This window comes from Sciurus vulgaris (assembly GCF_902686455.1).
Source record: "Sciurus vulgaris genome assembly, chromosome: 12".
In the NCBI taxonomy this organism is placed as follows: domain Eukaryota; kingdom Metazoa; phylum Chordata; class Mammalia; order Rodentia; family Sciuridae; genus Sciurus; species Sciurus vulgaris.
The window spans coordinates 46,001,040-46,007,873 of NC_136473.1; the positions used below are offsets into that span (position 1 = coordinate 46,001,040).

The 6,834-nt window shown below is 35.4% G+C and overlaps 1 long non-coding RNA gene across 1 annotated transcript in view; it reads left to right on the plus strand.

Annotated features, from left to right (window-relative positions):
• LOC306641704 overlaps positions 1 to 4,749 on the plus strand; it is a 28,482-nt gene extending 23,733 nt beyond the window's left edge. Inside the window, exon 4 of the long non-coding RNA XR_013758248.1 lies at positions 5 to 4,749. This is a non-coding gene — a long non-coding RNA (uncharacterized lncRNA). The remainder of the gene's footprint in view (positions 1 to 4) is intronic.
• The last annotated feature ends 2,085 nt before the right edge of the window (positions 4,750 to 6,834 follow it).

A 6,834-nucleotide genomic window follows, 5' to 3' on the forward strand; every position in this document is an offset into this window, starting at 1 on the left:
CTAGGAGGAAACAATAACAGCAACAGCAGCAAATGGATTTATTTCTTGAAAAACCACAGATTTTGGCTGCTTCAAAGATCTTTAAATGGAATACTTAAATTCCAATTGCCTTAATAACAGTGTGTTTTGTATGCAAACCTTGGTTGTCTTGTCTCTTCACTTTATAGTTTTTCCCCTTGTAATATAGCCTTTCAAACAGGCCATCCAAGGGACCACGAAGAAATCTTATCCTTACATAACAATTCCCTGCACATTGTTACTTTTAAAATTGCATTTCCCTGGCACACATTATAAAGGCATTTTCCTACAGATCAAAACCAAAAGCTTGGACAGAGCCAAAGTTACTTTCAACTTGAATCACCACCCACCTGGGCCTGCCTCAGACTGGCAGTCCAAAGGGAAAATGCTGCCTAAGTGCATTTCCAACCTTGGGTCTGTCCCCTGCTCAGGTGTAGAGAAACGAGATTAATCAGGAGAGGTGACAAGGTATACTTGACAGTAAAGGAATTCTGGGAGGCAGCAGGGTTTAGAGGCCCATACATGGCAAGGAGTAAATAGGAATGACTGTTGAGTGGAACAATTTGAGAAAGAACAAGGTTGTTTGTGATTCCAAACTGTTGCCTGAGCTTGCAGAAGTTTTTAGCTAGAAACACTTTCAAGACAGGACTTTTCCTACTGGAGAAGTTTAGACCTGAAAACCTGCTGTGTCTGTCTATTATAGCAATGAACAATATGTAAAAATGTTAAAACAAAGACTAATATTCAAGAAATTACTTGAAACAAAAAGAAACCAGGATTGATCCATTGTTTGCTTCTGGAGATTTCTTTCAACTGTAGATTTTTAGATACCAAAAGTTCAACCCCTTTTCAAATTGACTTTCAGGTAAAGTTTTTATTTGACAGATTTTTTTTTTTTCCTGATTTCCCATTAACCAGATTTTACTGGATGAGTAGACAATGTTATTTGGCTGAGTCTTTCTGAGTATCTTTAGCTCTCCAGGATCTAGGACACTGTTTATTAAGGGCATATGTTAAAAACTACCCAAAGGCCTCACAGTGTGGGCAGTCTTCTCCAGAAGTGGTGAACAGGAAGTGTTATACACCTTATCTAGGCTTAAGCATGAACCCGAAAGCCTGGGAGAACATGCTGGGTGCTCTTGAGAGATTTTATAGACATGACTGCTTGGAGAACCAGCACAGGGTTTCCAGCTGCTCCACTCAGTGGCTGGATAGATTAGGACAAGTTACTTAATCCCCCAGCCCAATTTCCTCATCCGTAAAATGGGGCTAATAGTAATCGCCACATCACAGTGCTGTATTTAGGACTAAATGGTACATCAAGAAAAAGAGTGCAAAGTAAATGCTAAACACATTAGCTGTTGTTATCACATTTGTGTGTGTGTGTGTGTGTGTGTGTGTGTGTGTGATTCATGTAATTGCACCAAGATCAATTTTTATTTGTGTCAGCAGGATTTTGTCAGCAGTTTCACTCAGAAATACCTTGCTTTTAATTCTATCTCATAATTTGGAAAAGATTTTTAAAAAATAAAAAAAAAAAAAAAAGCAGAGAACTGTTAGCTGAGGCAGAGGGAGAACAGGAATCCCCTGAAATTGTTGCTCCCAACACTATGGACAGCTATTTTATTGATCCAGGAGGAAGCACTCTTGGTTTTCAAAGGCCTCTATGGTAAAATCTTTTTGTGTTTTTCCGAAGTTCCTCAACAAATACGTTGTGTCATGTTTGGGGAATAATTCCGTGATCTATAAAGAAATCAGTGGAAAAAAACATCATTAACCTGAAAAACATTCCAGGGACTTCACAGATGCTTGGCTACTTACTTTTTTTTTTATGTTTGATGAAGAGACTCTTAAGATTACTCAAAATGGCTCAACCTGCACAGACTTTTAATCTCACTGGTGTCCATGTGGCATCTGGCTATAATTTAATTTCAAATCAGCAATAAATTAAATTGCAAAATGTGATTCCTTCCCCACAGGAGCAGTTTTTAACCGAATACATTTTTCAATGTAAAGACATATAATTAGTGATAATAATACCATTGGATATTAAGGAATGAATTTCATTAAAAGTTGTCCAGAGTCTTGGAAATTTTAATGTTAGTTTCTTATTTCCTATTTTCTTTTTTTTACCCTCCCTATGGAAAAAAGGTAACTTGTTTTTTGCTCCTATTGCCAGAGAAGTATGGAAGGAATCTTACTCCCATTTGAAACACGTTGCAATACACACTCTGAATTCCAATGCCTATGCATCCATTCTGTGCCACCAGGAAAATCTACTTGCAAACATTAAAGTTCATGATATAGCTGTTGACATCATCAGGAAGTATTTGTTCCATTGGTCAAGTAAAATGAAAAATATCTGACATTCAACATGACTCTGCTAAATATTAATATCTATATATCTATGTGTGTAACGCATTATATTCTGACATCACAAATGGGGCTGAAAGAAAATTTTTGTCTGGTTCGTATAAATTCTTGATGTTCTTCTGAGATGTTGCTGTGAATACAGATGTCTCATAATATCATAGATATCGTAATAGGTAATATGGCATGAAGCTGAAAGGATTTGGTCCAGCCACTGTGATGAATATATTTTGGTATAAATCCCTCAAATCTATTATTGGACTAATGTTTAAATCTACTGTAATGTAGCTACTTTAGGAAATTCTAAGAGAGAACACTTGATTTCAGTAGCCAAGTTGGAGTAAGATCTTTAATTTCTTAAAACTATTGATGCTCCAATTTATAGACATGTTTTACTGAGATATATTTATAAGCAGTAATACATTTCCTAATCATGATTTTTAGTATAAAAAGTCACTACTTTAAAATATTTACAGATGCTGGTAGCTTAGTAGTATACTGAGAGCTCAGCATGCCTGACGCTCTGGGTTCCATCTCCAACATCAAATAAATTTTTTAAAAAACATCAAATTAAGGAGCCAGCATTGTCAGCTGTTTGAGGATATTTTCAATACCAAAACTTACTCCAACATCATTTCACCGCAAACATTAACATTCCCGAAAACAACACTCTTGATTCCATCCTGCCAAGATAAATTTGTCTGGTGTCATTCAAGTTAGTAAATGGCACCACCATTCACCCAAAACTGTTTGTTCAAGCCAAAGCCTTGGGCATCATCCCTGACTTCTTTATTTCTCTCACATCCAGCATTCAATTTAAGAGCAAATTCCTTTGGCTGCACCTTCTCCAGTTATCTCTGATCCAACCTCTTCCCATCACTTTGGTCAGCTAATAGTATCTGAGTCTAAACCACCATTCTTTCTAGCTTGATTGACTTTAGTAGTTTCCTAACTGCTCCCCTTCTTCTACTCTTGCACCAGATATTTGGTCTGTACACCATTCCAGAGTAATCCATTAAAATATAGAGATTAGATTATTTTATCTCCCTGCTCAAAATTCACCTGTGGCTTCTCATCATCCCTTCCATGCCTCACTAGACTCTGAGCAATCTGACTATTCAAGCTATTTTGCTTTTGCCCTTATTCCACTCCACCTAAATTTAACTCCTTCCTGTGTTCAGGGCAACCCAGGCATCCACTCATCTTAGGACTTGCCCTGTATGGTCCATCTACCTGGAAGGCACTTCAGATATGCTCTTGGCTCACTGTCTTCATTCAGGTATTTCTTCATGCTACCTAATGAAAAGGCATTCTTACCATCTATGTAAAATAGCATCCACTGTCACTCTAACCTAGTGGTTCCTGAATTTAGCTGCATATTATACTCAACCAAGGTCTTAAAAATCCAGATACTTGATTCAGCTGAAATAGAATTATCCAGATAAGATCAAAGATTCAGTAATTTTTTTAAAGCTCTCTGGTATTTGTAATGTTGAGACAAGATAGCTTGAACTTCTGAGCCTACTTCATTTCTGCTCATAGAACTTATTACTGTTGGCATGGTATTACATATTAATTTGACCTCTAGAATTTGCCGTGTGTGCTTAGAAACTTCCTGTGTTTGGTTCACCTCTTTTAAGACCTAGAATAGTTCTTTGCAAATTGTAGGGGTTCTTAATTTCATAAGAGAAAGGTTTTCCTCGCCTCAACATGGAAAGCACATCTGAGAAAAAAAGGACAGTCCATTCCAAGAAAGAAAAGGTGGAGACTTTATGCTAATTCCTTTTTAACAGTGTTTTCAGAAAATAAAATACTGTATGTTATGGCATTGTGGGTTTTGTGATCATTTTTCTCCTAGATATACACTACAAAATCAGGAGTCTATTCAGCATTTCAAGAAAAGTAGAACTCACTTGTCCAGCTTGTTCATTTTTAATGCTGTACACAAAAAGGAAGCAATAATTCAACAAAACACCAAGCAAATATCCAGCAGAGCACAGAAAGACCAGCCCTCACTACCTGCTTGATGTTAAAAAAAATCAACCTTTTTTCACCAATTTTTTAAAAATCCTGAAATATGATCAAGACTGTTTTCACATTGAACATAACTGTTAAAAATGAAGGTCTTAAAGAGTTGACTTAACTCCAAAGATATAATCAGACAGACCATTTCAGAATATTCTTTACTGGTTACTTAAAACATTTGAGTTAATGATAAATGGTTACCATCTTTTAGAGGTGACTTTTTAAATTATAAGATATAGGCTACTTGTTAGATACTAAATATATATGGAAATGTAGTGTAATGATCCAAGAAATCAGAATCAAATCCCTGTCATTTATTTCTGTATGGCCTTTAAAACTGCTGTGTAGCTTAAGATCCAACACATTTATTTTTGTTAAAGTCTACTTCATTTCACATCAATAGTTCACTATCTTATGAACATTTTCTTTACTGTGATTTAGTACAATGTGTGTATTTATATATATGTTTGTATGTACATCTACATATAATTTGGGTAATGATTACAAAACATATTTGACAAGTACAGAAAATAGTGGTTAATATTTTCCATCTGCTATGTGATACATTACCAAAAGAACAACTGGCCCCACAAAATAAGGCAACACCTAGGTAAGTACATGACAGAAATACACATGTCCAATGAGTTAATTTGGATCTACTTACACACTTTTGTAAATGCTACCATATGTTGTTTAACTGCCCATTGTCAAAATTAGTGTCCAAATGTTGTTACTTCCAGAGCTTTACTCTGGAATGTTTAAAAATGGAATTATTTTAATTTCTTTGTTTAAAATAAATTTTGCCATTGGAAAAAATGAAACCTACTGCCTTACCAAATGGAATACTTCTAAATATCTAATTTAAAAAATTAAGTCTAGAGTTCTCAAGTCTTTTTCTTTTATTAGCTTTAATGATGTTTTGTTTGTTTGATAGACAAGTTCTCTAAAGAGTTAAAATCAAGAAATATGTCTAAGGGCTCACATGCAGAATATAAATTGCAGAAAGAAATGGAGAATCCTTCCCCATTTTAATCTACAGGCTTGAAAATCATTGCAGATTGTTTGTGTACGGGGAAGTTGCCATAGCATGGCTCTATGCTGGGGCCCATCTGTCCCCCACCCCACCCCTTCCTTCTCAGAAATTGTGCTGGAGGAAGATCAGGATCAGGCAGAAGAGCCTCAGAAACTTCCTAGTTGAGCCCATATTACCAGCCCAGCATAAAGATAAGAAAGCCTTCCTATGATTGAAACCACCATTCTAAATATTATAAATACTGACATGATTATTTCAATTTTTAGGAAAGCATTTATTGAGTTTTTACAATATAACAGCACTATCCTATGCTCCTTGAGATGCTCAATTCTCTCTAGGTAACTTGTCCAAGTTTACACACCCAAGCTGCTGCCAACTCAGGATGTGAACACAGGTGCCGGACTACAGAGCCTGTGCACTAACCAGTGCACAATGCAACTTCTGAATGATTAAATGTGAAAGGCTAGATTTATTAGTAAAAATGCCACAACAATAACTTCTTGTGTTCTTGCCCTATACTACATTATCAGGGATGTAACTAAATAGTCATTCTGACCTGAGATTATTTTAGTTCTATTAAAGCTGACAGACTGGGCTTACTTCAATTATTATTGTGCATATGAACTGCACACAGTGAAAATTTAAAGAAAAAAACAAAACAAAACAGGGTTTATATCATGTAACTCTCCTACATGTAATACTGGCAGAATAGGCCTCAAAGAATGTTTTGCTCACCCCTAAGTCAAAGATGGGCAACAGAAGGTCCATGCACTTCGGAAAACAGACATAATGATCATACACAGATAGACATTTTGCCTGAAGAGTGATCACAGTGCTTTTATCATCTATTTACATCTCAAAACATGAAGAATCACTGCATTAAAGTCTCTAAAATATAAAATTGTGACTTCCCACATAGGTTTATTATATAGGAAGAATTTTAATCCATAAAAGAGAATCTAGTCTGCTTGATGTATTTCTCATGGCAATAAATTGGTAATGTGAAATCTTCTAAAGCAAAGTTAGAGAAAATAAAAAAATGTTTGCACTAAGCTTTAAAACGCATATATAATATTGCTAGAGCAATATTAAAATGATGCAAAAATTGTTTTGTCAATATATGTGTAGAATGTCTCAGAAATCTTTCCTTCATTCATTCCTCAAAGCAAAATCAAATGACTCCTTTTCTGTATGAAAACCTCTACAAGATTCAAGCAATGAGTCAAGGTCCTTGTTTAGTCTCCACATTGGAGTTCATCAATTGCATGTTGCAGCATTTTAAACACTTCACTTGTATGTTAATAATATACTATTACTTGATTTTTTATTAAATCACTTAATGTGCATTTGATTGCTTAAAATAGCAAATATTCAGAGATCCAACTACA